Source organism: Acomys russatus, chromosome 20, assembly GCF_903995435.1.
Source record: "Acomys russatus chromosome 20, mAcoRus1.1, whole genome shotgun sequence".
NCBI lineage: Eukaryota > Metazoa > Chordata > Mammalia > Rodentia > Muridae > Acomys > Acomys russatus.
The window spans coordinates 9,296,910-9,314,866 of record NC_067156.1 but is presented as its reverse complement, the minus strand read 5'-3'; positions in this window follow the sequence as shown (position 1 = coordinate 9,314,866).

Here is a 17,957-nt window from a genome sequence, read left to right as displayed (position 1 = left end):
AGATGAAGCCCTACATTCAAAACATGATAATGCTTTACTCAGTTTTATACATAATTCAAGTATACTAGAAAGGAGAGTTGGGGAAACAAATACTACCTGACAAGTTACACAGGGATCTAACCTGGTTAAGACTGCCAATGTCACTTCATCATGTGCCCAGGAAGTTTAAACTGAGACAAAAACAAGAGCAAGGGACAGTGTGGCTGAGACAGAAAGAGGTATTCAAAACTTCCACATGTTATTACTGCACCATTCCTAATCACAAGTTATACCTAACTGCATATGAAAAATATATTCTCTTGTTGCGTCCAAAAATAAATCAAGTTTTGTAAAATAAATCATTAATATTTAATGCTCCTAGAAATTAATATGGCAGCAGTCTTCTTTAACCCACTAGTTCCCCAAAGATTGACACAGAGAGACTATGGTTTATTTATAGTTTAAGAGGACACTAGCTAGGCATTGGAAATCTATTCTATTCCTCATGACTATCTGGGTACCTCTCAGCCAAAATCTCCATAATACTTGCAATTTTTCTCTTCTCTGCTCAGGCTCTCTTCTCTTGAAATCCCCCTCCTCATGGCCTAATTCACTTCCTCTCTCTTTCTCCTCCCCTCGCTGAAAACAGATGTCCCATCCTATATTCTCTAACTCCCAGCTACTGCATGGCCAACTTTTACTGGCAAATCAGAGAACAAATGGTGAACATGTTTAGAATGATCATGACAAACCCATGTCTGGATTAAAACCAGAGAGTAGGATAGAGAAACCAGCATTTGAATAGTACAAAGGTAAACTATACACAGTACACAATACATTATGCCAACAAAATTATGTAAATCATTCCCTGGTATCTGGGACACACATGACTAAAGAGCTGGTTTCAATCCTTACACATTCCTTCAGGGTTCAATGAAAGGCTACAATGAAAGGCTACATCATTTGTCCATCTTGTGATTTAGAAGTTTTGGTAAAAAGTCTAATTTCTAATAGATTTCCCGATGCTGTTAATTCTGTTGGTGCACAGGCACCAAGACTTCAATAGTACTCAATCTGGCAATTATATAAAACAAATACCCAAAGTAACATGAAAAATCAGATTCCATTAAGGGAAGAAGTGAAATACACACACACACGCACGCACACATACACGCACACATCTGTGTGTGTGCGTGTGTGTGCGTGCGTGTGTGTGTGTGTGTGTGTGTGTGTGTGTGTGTGTGTGTGTGTGTGTTTTGGTAATCCAGTCTACAATCTGCTGCAGGCAAACCATAGCTATCATACTATCAGTAGGATTTTTGGTCTCAGAAACACTCCTATGATTGCAGACCATGACCACTTTGTGAAGATATTATTGTCTACTACATTTAAGTTCTCTCTATCTCTAGCTTGTCATAAATCCATATCCCTTCTCATTTAATGTAACACATACACACAGAGAGGGGAAGGGTTTCCTATGTTATATATTCTATTTTTGCTATTTGATTCTGAAATTTCAATAAGCAAAGTAAATGCAGCAACGCCAAACTGCACCAAACTCACAAGAGTGTGCAGATTTATGAGATAATATCTCCAAAGTGCTTTTGTCTCATTTGGAGAGGGGTATTGCAAATACATTGTGAATTATATAGCTGTCATTGGGTGGAGGGGAGGCCTGTTCTATTGGAAAAGAAATATTACAGTCTTCTCTAAAACTCTTAACAACCTGGGCAAGAAAGAGGGATTTCATATCGCACAGGACATTTCTACCCTCATTGTCTCCATTATTCCGTTTTGAAATTTTATGCTGAGGCAACTAAAAACCTAGGTACAGTATGTGTACATACTGTGTGTGCTAGCAACACACAGTGATAATTAAGCCTCAAAGCACAGTCACATAGAATTGTATGTAAATGTGTGTATGTATTTAGACAGGTACTTCCTTACTCACACATACAGTCCAGTCTACAATCTGCTGCAGCCAAAGCATGGCTGACATACAGTCAAATAAGATTTCTGCCCACAGATACACCGCTATGATCGCAGGCCATGACTTTGTGAGGATAGTCTTGTCTATTACATTTGGTTTCTCTCTGTCTCTAGCTTGTAATCAATCCATATGCCTTTTCATTTCATGTCTGTAGCTTAAGCCATAAAGCCAGAGTTATCCCAGGCTCTGTTGATTCTGATTTATCCATTTACTCCTTTAAGACTTAAAACTGGTTAGAGAAATTAATTAGGAATGAAGAAAAGGAAAAGTAGAGGAAATACGTATAGCCTTCTTTTATAGCTCACTACTGTTTAATTTTGGAAGCCATATGGGACAACCTTCCCAAATCAAGGACTGATAGATAGAGTCGTTCTCCTATAAGAAAAACACACATCGCAAATGGGCACAATAAAAATTTCATGCACATACATATCCTTACTCTTTCACTGAATTTTCTGATGAGTTAAAATACTAAGCGGTGGCACTCAGAGGAAGGATAGCAGGCTACCAAGAAGAGACTTGATACCCTATGAGCATATACAGGGGGAGGATGTCTCCCTCAGTCACAGTCATAGGGGAGGGGAGTAAGGGGAAAATGGGAGGGAGAAAGGGAGGGAGGGAGGAATGGGAGAATACAAGGGAGGGGATAACCATTGAGATGTAAAATGAATAAATTAATAAAATGAAATTTTTTAAAAAGCCAAAAAAAGTACTAAGCAGCAGAAATATCAGATATGAGACTTTGAGTAAAGCTATCAAATGCACAGTAAGTTTTTGTCCACTTTTATTCTAAAATATCAGTTATTACAAAGTACACATATTATGTAACATTGTGAGTGGGTAGCTCATGGGGAAGATATAGGTCTCATATTTTGAATTGATTCCAATTTTGGTAGCATTTCCTAAATTATTCATAGGGACATACATAAAACTATCCCTATACCTGGGCAGCCAGGTACAAGTTACTAGTGTAATAACACTAATGAGTCTGGGTAATAATGCTTATGTAATTTTGTGCACAGCCTCCCTTTGAAAGGTGTTGGAGGCTGTTTATACTTTTTCCAATCTCATTGATGAAGAAGGATGCTAATTTAGTTTTTAACTCATTCAACACTATTAGCCAATCAGTTAAAGAGAGAACCCCAGTTTGGTTTCCTGATTCTCAAATCAAAAATACTCTGAAAAGATTAGATTAAAATTTTTAAATCCAATTTTTTTGGTTAAGGTAAATGTTATTTAATTTTATAAAGTGATTTGTGTTCAGAATTTTACAACACAGAGTAAGGGATGATAATTTGTAAAAATGGGAAATATATGTCAAATTTTCTCCTTTCTTATTTCCCCTACAAACTTAAATTTTATTCTATCCCCTAAAGGCATGAATTATTAACATTTTCGTCTCTTACTCCAAGAGTTTTCTATGCTTACCCTAAGGAAGAAATATCTTCAATTAACTTCCTAGTAATCAATCCTGTTTGCTGTTGTACATATTATGTAGCTTTCTGAGGTGGATGGATAGTCATGGGAATAAAAAATCCTATTAATTTTTAAAAATTGAACGGGACTTATTTGATATTTGGTTTTTTTATAGAGAATTTTTCATTTGGATTGTTTTGGAAAAGCTTCATTTTAAGTTCTTATATCTCCCACAGAGCAGCATGGTTAGAGTTAGTCTTCCATCATCTGCAGAAACACACCTACACGTATTCCCGTGTCTCCGTAGGAACTGGTCTCATTTCAGCTCTTTAAAATCAGAAAAGCTGCTGGGCGAATTCCCTTAATCACAGTGCTCTTCTCTGCTTTGCTGCTGAAAGGCAGCAGATGCTGAGCACATCGTCCAAATTACACCAGCCGCTGTACGTAGTGTTGTGTAGAGTGCAGTCACAATGAATTCAAATCCCATCCAAGTACATCCTGAAAATGTTGGTTTGACCCCTAATTATCTGGTGCATGTCCGTGAGCCACCCAGCGAGGCTGCAGGGGTGGCAGGGAGGCATTATTCTTTCTCAGCCAGCATTTCCCCCACCTTCTCAGCAGACAGACGAGTCCCTTATCAGACGGAGCAGATGGTAGCGCGAGCCTGTTTGAAATTTCAGACATACACTCGGAGAACAGTTCATGGAATTTTCCTGTTAGCGTTTGCTACAAGGGAGGACAATTGGAGTGAGAAATCTGGGATAAAACTTTTGAATTTTGGCTGAAAATACGCCTGGCATAATGGACGAATAGTTCTGCAATGCTGATGTAAAGTGAGACAGAACATTGACCTTTGGCATTCTGATATGTAGAATGCTGATAATCATCTCACATTTAAGGATTCCTGAACTTTATATAATGAATGGTAGTAGAATAAAGAATGAATTCAGGATTTTGACAGTTTTTGCAAATTATTTTATATGCAGCATCTTATTTAATTCTCAAGATCAATTTATTTTTTACAAGACATTTTTGCAGCTAGAGTAGCAGATTTTTTAAAAAGCAAAACGGTTTATTCTAGAATACAAAATTAATAGAAAATTCACATATTAAAGGTACTACTCAAGATGACCCTAATAGGCACTCATGGGGTGCTTAATTCCCCTATGTCAATCATCATCACAGGTGCTTAACTGTATAATGCTGGCTTAATGACATGAGTGGGATTTATTCCTCTGCTTCTGTTTCCTAGAAGAAATGCAGAGAACTGGTGCACTATTTCCCTTAAAGGTCGGATAGATAGAGAAGTCATTTGAGTCTCACGCCTTTTATCTGATAAGATTTTAAAGTACAATTTCTTCTTGTTTGTGACTTGGGGGTGCACGCTTTTGTAACAATGTGTGTATGTACATATGTGTGTATGTATGTATGTATTCATTATGTATGTAGGTATATATTTGAGTACATGCACATTTGTGGTTGCTTAATAACATGTATATGCTAAGAGTCAGGCAGGAACATGGAAATTTTATAGGAAAGGGAAACAAAGTAAGGGTTGGAGGTTTTCAGAGTCGGGCTTCTGTGTAGAGAAGCAAGTCATCATGAATAACCAATGGTCTTAACTCATGGGTTTTTTTTTTTTCAGACTTTGAGAAATGTTTATCATAGTTGTCATCGTCAGGGAGTCTTTTGTTCCTCATAAGAGATTGTTCTTGCTCTGCAGTGCTCCCTCAGTTCCAATGTTTGGGTGACCGTTCCAGTCAAGGGTGATTGCACCAGGGGTGATCTTGTTTGTTTTTTTCAAAGTTACTTATCACAAAAATGCCCAATGACCAGTCGAGTTATTCTTGGAGTCCAAGGCAACTATTGGAGAGAGAGTCTGACAAGGACAATATCAAAGGAATGTGATACAGCCCAGAAGGGTCAAATATATTTATTTAGACTAATGGACTAAATTACATATTTATTAATGCTCCCTTTATCTCCAACACTGAAGTTAGCAAATGCTTTTATTTATTTGTTGTTCATAGTTTGTTTGGGTCTATACATTGACTCTTTCGATTTTTGTTTGTTTGTTTATTTTTTGGGGGAGGGTCCAGACAGGATTTTTTTCTGTGTAGTCTTGGCTATCCTGGACTCACTTTATAAACCAGTCTGGCCTTGAACTCACAGAGATCCACCTGCCTCTGCTGCCCCCAAGTGCTGAGATCACAGGTATGTGCCACTTTGTCCAGCTAGACTTTTTTTTTAATGCCTATTCCTTTTTTTTTTTTTTAAACTTTAAATTTCTTCTCTCATATATTACATCCTGACTGTGGTTTTCCTTCCATCTCCTGCAGTATCTACTCCCCACCCCCCCCATCTCCCCCAGATCACATGCCCTCCACCTCCCCTCAGAAAAAAACCAGGCCTCCCAGACAGGGACATCAACCAAACATGCCATAACAAGGTACAATTAGACCAAGCACAAACCACAGCATCTAGGTTGGTCAAGGCAACCTAGTAGGAGGAAAACAGTCCCACAAGTGTGCAAAAGATTCAGAACGGCCCCCACATCCACTTCCTACAATTCAATGAAAATGAAGGCATAGCATACCCAAACTTATGTGACATAATGGAAGAGGTGCTCAGAGAAAAGTTCAGAGCACTAAGTGCCTTCCCTTCATAAAGAATAGGTCGATCTCAAACTAGCAACTTAACAGTACATCTGAAGGCTCTAGAACAAAAAGAAGCAAACACACCCAAGAAGAGTAGATGGCAAGAAATATTCAAACTAAGGCCTGAATTAATAAAATAGAAACAAAGAGAAATTATACAAAATTCAATGAAACAATGAATCTTTAACTTTTTAATGTATAAAGTGAAACGATATCAAATTTTATTCATGTATTATAGGTATCACTCAAATTTTATTCTTCACAATCAATTTTCCTTTTTCATATAGGAGCCTTCAGTGCTATCCCCCCTATAGAACGGTCTCCACATGGAAGATGGGGAGATTTATGGATGCACCACACAATTCCACTCTTTTTGGTGCATATTTCTGTGATACCTAAAATAAGTTGGTGTTTGGGCCGGCCTGTGTGAATGCTTCACAGGAATATGAGCTGGTATCAATTACTCTTAATTTTTTTCATCTTCAGAATATCATCTCACTATCTTTCTGAATTTCTCCATGCTTGTTAATGTGACATATTCTCCTTCTTCCTGTTTATTGTAATTTATGGTAATTATAAAAGATATTTTACTCTCCATTTATTATTCTAATAATTTAAAAAACACAACTGTTTACAGAGACTTGTCTCCTGTCTTTCTGTTTAATTTTTACAATCCCTTTGCTTTTCTGAATGTGTAGTCATTTTTATACACTGACTTAAATGTCACAGGAAAGGAATGTTGTAGATGGTCTTATTCTCTGTGCTTCCTCTGAGGTACATGCTCTTAAGGTTCTTGGACTGCTGGTTTCCTTGAAGACTTATTTTAGACATTTCAGGGCATGTCTGTTTTGGTTCTGCAATAGTTTGCGGGTATCACTGGTTTTTTCATGGATGTGGGAAATGTGGAAATTTTAATAAGCTGTGATGATTGTGGGATGCGTTGCTCTTCTTCAGTTGTCTTTCTGATCTAGTATCAAAGTCCTTTGGATCAAAGGTTTTAGGGATCTCTCCATTTCCTTCTTTTAGAACTATCTTAGTCCCTTCCCATGAAATCTAGCATCACCTGGCTTGGGTCTGCTGTTCTTCAAGCCAGTGGAACTGTTATTGATTGCTTGAGATCTCTCTCCGGTTTACACAACCCACATCTGGAGTGTGTTCTCTCAGGTGAAACTGGTCTCACTGAGTGTCATCCTCTTCTCTTAAGGATCACTTCCCTTCAGGTTTTGCCACTTTGGTTGTTCACCAGTATCTGCAAGAGATTGCTTTTTATAACCTGGAACAGCTACCGTCTCTGATAAGGAGGAGGGCTTGTTCAGTCCAGTTTATTCCACCCTAATCCTAACTTTCTTAAACTATTTGCCCCTTTACTGGTAAACACAAGAAACAGAATCCTGATATTTGCCTTCAGCTCCTCATCCCTCCCTGACTCAGCCACCATATGGAATACTACAGAGTAATACTGTTGGTTATGATCAATATATATTTATATATCTTTTTATTTCATCAATATTGATTTTAACAAAACATATAACAATAAATCTTTTACATAAGAATTATTTGATTCACAGATTCCTGGTCTTACTCTTTCTTCTTCCTTGACTATATTTTTATTACATTTATTTGTCGACTCTCTGTATATACATGTGGGCACTGCACACACTACGTCGTATGTGGAGGTCAGAGGACAAGTTTCAGGGGTTGCTGCCCTCCTTCTACCATGTAGGTCCCGAAGAACAAATATGATGCCATCAAACTTAGTGACAAGAACTTTTAGCTGCTGAGCCATCTTACTGGACTATGAATATATTTTAATAAATGTTCTTTTGAGAGATTTTCTTATTTTGAGAATATCATAAAATTGAACTTACAACAGCTGTATATCTTTATTGTCCTGAATAAATTATTTCTGTACTATTTCATAAATTCAGTATTGTTGAAAGTTCTGGTGCTAATTTCATTATTGAGGTATGTGTGTGTTATATTTCTTCCTTCCAGCTCTTTAATGATTAAACATTTCAACAGCAGTGGTACCAGGCCCACAGGATCAGGATTTTTCCATGTGAGAATATGCTTTTCATAGTCATTGTGGTTCTGGAGGACCAATTTTTTTCAAGGACAAAAGACTTATTTTTCAGTACTAATGACTTGGACTCACAGGTAAATGCACATATCCATACTTTCTTTTTATTTTTTTACTCTCTATGTAAACACTGCTCTGGAAAAGGCAAAGAGACACTGCAGTTTTCTCTTTCCCTAATTCTGCTTAAAACTAATATATCCACATCCTCTCACTATTTCTATACCCTTGATTTTTGGCAAAATGATGAGCAACATTTTATATTTGAATGACAATGGTATATTTCTTTTACTACTATTGCTAACAGCTTTCCACTCAAGTTAATATTTTATCTTGTTTTCTGCATACATTAGTGTCTTAGTGAGGGTTACTGTTGCTATGGTGAAACATCATAACAAAAAAAAAATAGGGAGAAAAGCTTTTTTTTATTTAAAAATTTTCTCTCTCACACAGTTCCCTATAACAGTTCATCATCAAAAGCAGTGAGGATGAGAACTGAAGCAAAGAAGGAACCTGGAGGCAGGAACTGATGCAGAGCGCATGGAGGCTGCAGATTACTGGCTTGTCCCTCATTGTTTGCTGAGCCAGCCAGAACCTAGGACCACAAGCCCAGGGATGGGGATGGAACTACCCAATATAGGAGGCGGTTCCCCATCAATCACTAATTAAGGAAATGCCCTCCAGGCTTGCCTACAATTCCATCTTAAGAAGGGATTATGTCTTTCTTTCTACAGATGACTCTAGCTTTTGTCAAAGTGACTTAAAATGTAGCACAATTAGTCTTATTTTTTTCTGTATATCTTCACATTTTTTTCTTTCTTTTTAATGAAATTCTTCTACTTCCCTCTTTGTGAAAGACTTCTTTAATTTCTTTATCATTATTCTTCTGTTATTTGTCATTGCTTCTTTAAAATATTCTTTCTGATACTTATCCCCATTGATTCTTATGTGCTTAACATCCTTATTTTCTAAAGCAGCTTTCTCTTCTTCATCTTTCTAATATAGTATTTATTTTTTCAAGATAAACACATTCATGTCTCAAAGTCTTATCTGCCTGCTCCATTTGTTCTATCAAAATGGCTATATGTGTTGGTTTTATTTAGGCATCTTTTGGGTTGCAGATGTCTCAAATTTGCCCTAAAAACTTATTGTTTATGATTGTGGGACTACTTTCTACCTTGTGTATTATAGATTCTCACAAGATAGAAACATTAGACTGTGGTTTTCTATTGAATTGGGGGATGAAATTTAGGGGTGAAAAAGCATAGTCATTGCACCTAAGTGTTTAATTACTCCCCCATGTCTATTCATCCCAACTTCAACTCAATGTCTGCACTGCATCATTTAAATGCTGAAAATATTATTCTACATAATTGAAGTGACTTCTCTTCTTTGTCAATTAATCCTTATCCATTTGAATTGCATCTTATGAATGTATCTTGATCAAGGCTACAGTTCTAAATAATATGGAACATGATGAGTTGTCAATCAACAGGATACTGTCTCCTATAAGCCAAACACTCCTTTTATAATTATCCCTTAATTTCTTAAATTATCTTGAAGTATCATAGAAGCCTCTCATTCTTCATGTTTAAGATATTTGGAGAGATAATAACTATTAGATGTGAATTGTGTTAATAAAAGAATACTCTTATTCTTTTATATTACTGTTAAGGGAAGATTAGTTTAATGTTATCTCAGATGTATAGCGATGGCCCAAGGTAGCAGCTTCTCATTGAGAAGTTTTAAATTATGCTTTTAATGTTTTGGTATGGGAGGTTAATTTGTAAACTAAAAGTACTTAAACTGAACAAGATTGTTGATACCTTTATATACATACAACAAGATGCCTCTTGATTCTTAAGTTTAAAATCTAAAATGCCAAAAATTGTGTAGATCTAAATGAGATATTTACAATAGAGTGGATGAATAAAATATTGTCTTATCATATTATAATGGAGGCAAATGCTATGTATGTATGTATGTATGTATGTATGTATGTATGTATGTATGTATCCTATCGATCTATCTCATCTATCATGTGTGTACTTTTCTATCTATCTATCTATCTATCTATCTATCTATCTATCTATCGCTATGTATCTATCTATCAACAGTCTATCTATTTGTCTAGTTCATATGTGTGTGTGCACACATGTGTATTTATCTGTGTGTGTGTGTGTGTGTGTGTGTGTATACATATGCTTATAGGTATCAAGAGATGCCACAGGGGCATAGGATCTCTGTAGCTGGAATTAGATGTAATTGTTTCAGCTGTCAGTGTGGGTGTTTGAGCTGAACTCTGATAAGGGTAGCAAGCGCTATTAACTGTTGAGCAATCTTTATGGCTCTGAGACTCCATCATACAACACAAATTTATTAAATGTCCTCTTACATTTTACCTTTTATATGTCTAAAAATTAGGTCTAGATAGATATCTTAAGTTGATAATGATGAGCTATGATAGATATTAATTTACATCAGAATTTTAGATGCACCAAGAGAGGAAAGATGTTTTCTTCAAGGCTGCCAAATGCAAACAACACTATGAATGTAACATTTATATAATTCCTGATTGTTTCGTGGTTCTTCTTGCTGTAGTTAATTTATTGTATATGTGTTTAATAATATAAATGTATGTGAAAATGTTTAATAAAAAATTGTAGGATGGTATAAATACTGCTACTAAAATAACTTATGTTTGAGACCAGGATATAAAGATGTGTGAATTTACCTTCAATCCAGAATAATTAGCTAAATGATTGCCACTGTTAGTCATGGAAACAAAGGCTGCACTTAAAATGCTTCTACTTTGATAACTATTAGCAGAATTTTTTAGCACATAAATAAAACATCTTTGTACTTTATAATTTTTAACAATCACACATTATTTTGCAATAAGTATTTTGGAATATACCAAGCACTCAATCTCTTACCTCACTTCAATGTCACAACATCTGTAAATATTTTTCTTTCCAACAAGAAAATATGTAAAATTACTAAATGCATGATACGTAGGACATGAAAGTGTTTGTAATTTGCAAGTTGCTGTTTATTTGATGTCTGGTTTAATTTCAACTTTGTGGTGGCCAAGCGATTGTTCTTGTCAGCAGATGGATACGTGGAAGCAAAATAGTACTAATAAGCTTTTGCAAAGACACATGGACCAAACATGGCTTCTGTTCCAAAGCAAGCCCTATCAAAGCCCCATTGCATTTCCTTTTGTGTGACAGTGCAGTCCCGCATGGTGCCTGGCAGAGTCCAGGTGACTGAACTTTATTTGTTGATCAGAAAATCAATAAAAAGTTGAGAAGTGCAGAGCCTTTTCCTTTGCACAGTGACAAGGGAGGGAAATAATAAACAGCACGTGTAATTTTCTTAGAGATCAGGCCTCAGGCTATATTCTGAAATGTTTTTAATCCTTTAAATAACGCCTAACAATTTTGTTTCTATTTCCCAAATGAAAAATGACATTTAAATGAGAAATTAACTTGTTTCATCTCCATAGTCTGAACAGAAAAAGCCTGATCTTTAAGTTGCATTATCTTATATTAAAAATGGAGGCCATTTTCATTGTCATGATCTATATGTCATAAAAAAATATTTTAAGTGTCCCATCCATTGGCTAGATCTGGGTAGAGTGGGGTATGACTTTCACACGTACTCTGGTGCCTCATATTTGACCAGGTTGTCTGGATGGGGAGACCTGGTGGCACTCAGAGGAAGGATAGCAGGCTACCAAGAAGAGACCTGATACCCTATGAGCATATAAAGGGTAAGGAAGTACCCTTAAGTCACAGTCATAGGGGAGGGGAATAAGGGGAAAATGGGAGGGAGGGAGGAATGGGAGGATACAAGGACTGGGATAACCATTGAGATGTAATATGAATAAATTAATTAAAAATATATAAAAATAAAAAAATATTTTAAGTGGGTAAAGGCAATATTTCTAATTAAATGTTTTTTATTTAGTTCTAAAATGATATTGAAATATACAGAAGTTAAAATGTTGTCTCAACTGAGACTAAGGGACAACTTTTAAAATTTACGCTCTTTGTAGTAGAGACAGGACTAAAGTTGAGCATGGTAATTAAATAGAAAGCATTTTAAGATGTCAATAATTCTTTGGTGACCAAATTAAAGCCGATATCTCTTGATGGGAAAGAATACTGAGTCAATTTATAAATCCTTTTTTCTCAGTTTGGAATCATGTATTTATTTTTTAAACACATCTTTGTCTCTAATATTAGATGTGGTGAAAGCGTGTTTGTTTTATGTGGGCACTCTGTGGGTTCTTATTCATAAATATGTGTGTTTGTATTTGAGACAAAGGTGTGTGTGTGTGCGTGCATGCGTGTGTGTGTGTGTGTGTGTGTGTGTGTGTGTGTGTGTGTGTGTGTGTGTGTTGGTTGCTTGTGTTCTCATTTATTTCTTAGAATTTTCGTCTTGGTTGCATTTTTTTGTTATTTACATTATCTTTGTGATATCTTTCCCATTGTAACACAGAAACACTGAGAGTGAAGATGACTTCTTTCTCTTCTTCTCTGTTGCTGATATAGGACGTTGTATAGATGTGGTAAGGTTGAGATGTACATTATAAAAGGATATTTCTAAATGAAGCATCTTGCAGGACTGCCACAGCCTTAGAGTAACATTTGCAGATAATGCTCCTGGTAACAGGAGATCTGGAGTCAATAATGATTTGTTCCAGAAGAACAGGAGGAGAGTTCAATTTGATCAAGTTAAAGATGGTCACCTGTGTCTGAAACTGCTTCAGGCTAGCCATACATAAATAGCGATCTATACTAGTTAGACAGAGCTCTGACTTGTAGCTAGTTTGGGATGTGTTCTAGCTGCTTCTCCATCTGATATGTAGCAGGAATAATAGCATGGGCTGAATTCTCAGGGTATCTCATATTATCCAGTTAAATCAGGACAATGATCTATCTGAGGTTGTGAACTGGGACCCCCAAATAACAAGGGGTGCTGACCCAGTAAAATGACATCAATATCATGAAAAGCAGGCAAGAAACCAGAATGAAATATTAGTCTGTTTGACATTTGAACTTCCTGATATTGTTCAATCAGTAATAGAAAATATCCTGCTCCAAATTTTTGTTTATCAGGGCCGGTCTCAGAAATCTAATAGAGCATCTTGCAAGTGATTTAGTCTAGAAGGTTCTGTTTTCCATGGCTTTTGCGCAGAGAATTGAATTTATGAACTCTTCACGCAGCAGTGGCTATTACATGCAAGGTGCCAATGACTACTTGATTATCTCAGAAGGCCCTCAAAGCTAGTTGGGCATGAAATAGAGGACCTCTTCAAATGAAAGGGATCAGAATATTCAACACAGTTTATAAAGTGTGACAATTCTATTATGTAAGTTTGAACAGCAGCCACTGCGGGAAAAAAAATACATGAGAATATCCAAAGGAAAAATAGCTTGGCAGAGTTTAGTGTCCATGAAAAAATATAGGCTTCATTACCAGCAGGAGAAAAATGTTATATTTTTCACATGGATGCTCGGTCCTGAAAACATAAATTGTGCTGCACAGACTGTATGATAGTCTCCAATAATGTGAACCTATTATGCAATAGAGAATCCTCATAATGGATGGCTTCCCACATAACATAAAATCATTTCTCCATGATTAGTTTGTAAAATTATTGATAATATCTAGACATCTTAAAAATTACATCTATTGTGACTTTTTCCTATTACCAATAAGAAACAGTCATGATTGCGAAGTAACAAAGGTAGTTTGAGCATTAATCTACTCTTTCTTAAGGGAACCAATGCTGTCTTTAACTTTGAAAGTTAGAGTAGCTTGTGGTTTGTAGAATTGTCGTGAAAACAGTTCAAAGTTATCAGGCCTGTAACACTCAGTTTTAGCAATTATAAACATCTTATATTAGATATCCTTGCCTGGGGTCTTTTTACTGGTCATGTAGGACATTGCATTTTATTTATTTGTCATGTTTCCATAGTCTCCTGTTTTCCTTTATAGCAGCTCCTTTGTGTGCTGTGCCTTGTTTTGCCAGACCTTGACAATATGTGGAACGCTGGTCAGCTAATCTGTTTAACTGGCATTTGGAACTGAGTAGTGAATTTGAGGAGGAATACATGGGTAACAAGGTAGTTTTTTTTTTTTTTCATGTTGTGTAAAGGGCATTTGCTGTCAATGTGACATACCAATGTTGAGCCTGATGCTCATTATGTGATTTGAGATAAGTGTCTGCTCCTATCTTTCTATCATGTTCTCACCAATGTCACCATATCCTCTATTCAATAAACAGCCACACCGGCCATTTGGAATTCCTTTGCATGTTCTTCTCACTTTCATTTCAATTAAAATGGTTAATTTTTTAAAAATAGTGGATAGGCTCATGGATATCCCACTTGTATGCCACAGTATAAGTCAACATAATTTTGAAATCAATTTAGGTCTGGCTACGTTTGTTAGTTCTGTTAGTTGGCTTTTACATACTCCATATGTAGTTTATGTTGTTCTTTATTTTCTTTTCCCAAATGCTAGTGATGCAAGATAATCCGGACCAACTTGTTTACTTCCTTATGTATTTCTTGGAAATATTTTGGAAAGGGTTCTGAACCTGTTTGTTTTTTATAGATAGCATTTTTCTATGTAGCCTGGTTGGTCTCTGTCTCCTTATGTTCACCATGTTGGCCTCAAGCTTACAGATATCTACCTGCCCTTGCCTCCCTAGTGCTGACATCAAAGTTTTGTTACATGGTATCTGGCTTCTGAGCCCTATTAAAGAGGACAAAATTATAAAGCAAGGTATTGGTGGCACCTATGTTTGTGACAAATATAATATAACTTATTCAAAATTCTCTCATCTGACAAAGGAAAATGCTACTTGCATGTATCTGTATTAAGTGCTCCACCCAGCCATAATTCTATATTTAATAATCTCCATCACTTTTGGTTTAGGTTAAATATTAGTTTGTACTGTTTTCTTCATCCATTGCTTCATAGGAATGTTCAAAAATTGAATATTCTGTGTTCTCATCTAGAAATGGTTTCACAAATGTGTGTATGCCGCATTGTTTTGCAATTTTGTTAAAAGCAAAACAGGAATGTTTTCTTCCTGACTAACAAGTATTTTCATTCTAATTACACTTTTTGTTTTGTTTTTTACAGTTAATTGAAGGGTTGAGAAACTGACCTTCACCTTCCGGTGGTCTGAAACATCTGTTTTGGTTTGTTTGTTTGTTTGTTTGTTTGTTTGTTTCATATAAGAGTGGTTGTTGAACCACTCACGTGAAGTTTCTCACTGTGGTCTTTATCCGCAGAAATCAAACTGTTCTTTTATTGTTCCTATTAACTTTGCAGAGTTGTTACTGACATGTGGATTACACACCTGACTGAATGTTCTATTGCCTGAGAAACTGTTTGTAAAAAGAACTAACAGGATCTCCCTACCACAGGCAAAATGGAGTTTTATGTGGTAAGACTCTGAAGTGAAACTTTTTAAAAAGCTCCCTAGTTGATTATATTGTGAGCTCAAGTTGGGGGTAATGTCGATACAGATGATCTTCAACATCCTTTCCATCCTAAGATTCACTGATTATCTAATTTTCATTAATATGAGCTTCCTGTCTTGTATTCCCATTAAGATGCAATACAAACTAAATAACCAGTTTTAAAACTTAGGTGGTACCTGAACAACTACATAAAAAAGAATTTGTTTTGTTTGCTATAGGCCTTTTTGTTATCTTGGCTAGTTACAAATCCAATTCTAAACAACAATGTTTATAGCAGTTTGAGAAAATAAAATTGAACTAGGCCAATATAAATGTGTTATTCCACAGTTCAAAGCTCAGATCCACCATGGGTGATGTGAAATGCCTCCCATATTGGTGAATTACACACTCTTCGTTGACCTACTTTGAGACAGAAAGATGCAGCCCTTAGAAACAGAATGCACGTCTATATTTTAAGGAGGATTATGAGAAGCAATGCAGCCAAGTGGGCCGTTCTTAAGCTCTTTGGGGAAGACTTTATAGAATATGTGAATAATTTATTTTGATACTGTGCAAAGACTATTTCCAAGGCCAGGGAGCACAGCAAAGTAGTCATTACAATTATTAAACTGAAAACATTGGTACTTGGATTCTCATTCTGAGATTTTTATAAAAAGTCTTTTGATGGGAAGTAGGGCCTCACAGTTGTGTGGTAATTGGGTTCTCCATCTTCAAACAAGATTTCTCTTTAGGATGCTGAGGGATGTGTGAGGTAATGAAAAGCAGGATGTTACACTGGACTCCACAGTATGAAGGCCCATACAGTACAACGGTATTTAAGTTACACTGAACTCCATAGTGTGAAAGCCCCCATACAATACACTACTATGGGAGGTTGTTGCTCTTCTGCTTAACACACTTTTACAAAATTTGGACAGTGTATGTAATATTATCCACTGCTTGCTTACTTTTAAACAAAACTTTTATTTGATTATCATTATTATATTACAGATTTTGATCCTATTCTTTTTCCCTCCCAACTCCACCTAGATCATCCCCACCTCCCTCTCCCTAACCCAAATTTCATGCTTTGTATTCTCTCTCTCTCTCTCTCTCTCTCTCTCTCTCTCTCTCTCTCTCTCTCTCTCTCTCTCTCTCAAAAACATACAAGAAACAAAACTTAAAATACCAAAACATGAAATAAAACCCAAAACAAACAAATGGAAAATAAATATCAAAGCAAAGTAAAAAGCACACAAGAAAACGTGGATTCTGTTTATGTCGGACAGTTATCCCAGGGCATGGTGCTTGTTATAGAATGTGGTTCTTATGACCAGTGATATTCCTTTGGAAAAATAAAACTGATTTTCCTCTTTCAAGGTTATATGAATTACAAATAATTTCGTGGTTAGGAGTGAGGCTCTGTGTCCCCTTTCTCTTTACAGGGACTGTAATTTGTCTGGTTTCAATCAGTGTAGTTCATGCTATTATAGTCTCAGTGAATTCATATGTGCATCTGTGCTGTTGTGGTTAGATGATATTATTTCCTTGGAGTCACCTATTACATCTGGCTCTCACAGTTGTTCTGCCTACTCTTCTACATAGACCCCAGATTCTTGAGAGGAGAAATTTGATTAACATACCCCATTTACATTCAGAGCTTTGAAATAATCCATTCTGTGCATGTTTTCCAGTTGTGAGACTTTATGTTAACTACTTCATACATTAAGAAGAAACTTCCCTTATGAAGGTTGAGTTGTGTACTGCTCTATAAATATAGCAATGTGTCATTTAGAGTGATTTTATTGCTATGTTGTTTTGGGACAGTAATATCATATTTACCCTTAGGCCCATGACTTATTTAATCTCAGGTCACTTAAGTAATGTCAGGTATGGGTTCAGTTTCATGGACCATGACTTTTCTAATCTCAGGTCACGTTAGTAATGTCAGGTATGAGTTCAATTTCATGGAGTGGACCTTAAATACAATTCTAAAATGGGATTTGTTATTCCTATAACAATTTTGCCACTATTGCACTAATATATCTTCCATGTAGATCTCTGTTGTAGGGACTGTAGCTGCAGGCTATTGATCATCTTCCGTCTCCAATAGTGTGAAGAGTAACTTCCAGCACCATAGGTTCTAGTTGATAAGAATGAAGCCTCTTGTCAGGCACCAGCTTGATTTCCCCAAGTTTAATGATGTAAGTTACTGGAGTCTTCAGCAGTAAGATCTTACCACCAAGTTGCAGAAAGTAAAGAGTAGTCTTGACAATAAATAGCCAGCCATACCCAGAGAGCAAGGAGGCTATATGCATCCATCTGCCAACCTACTCCTGGTATGAGAGTTT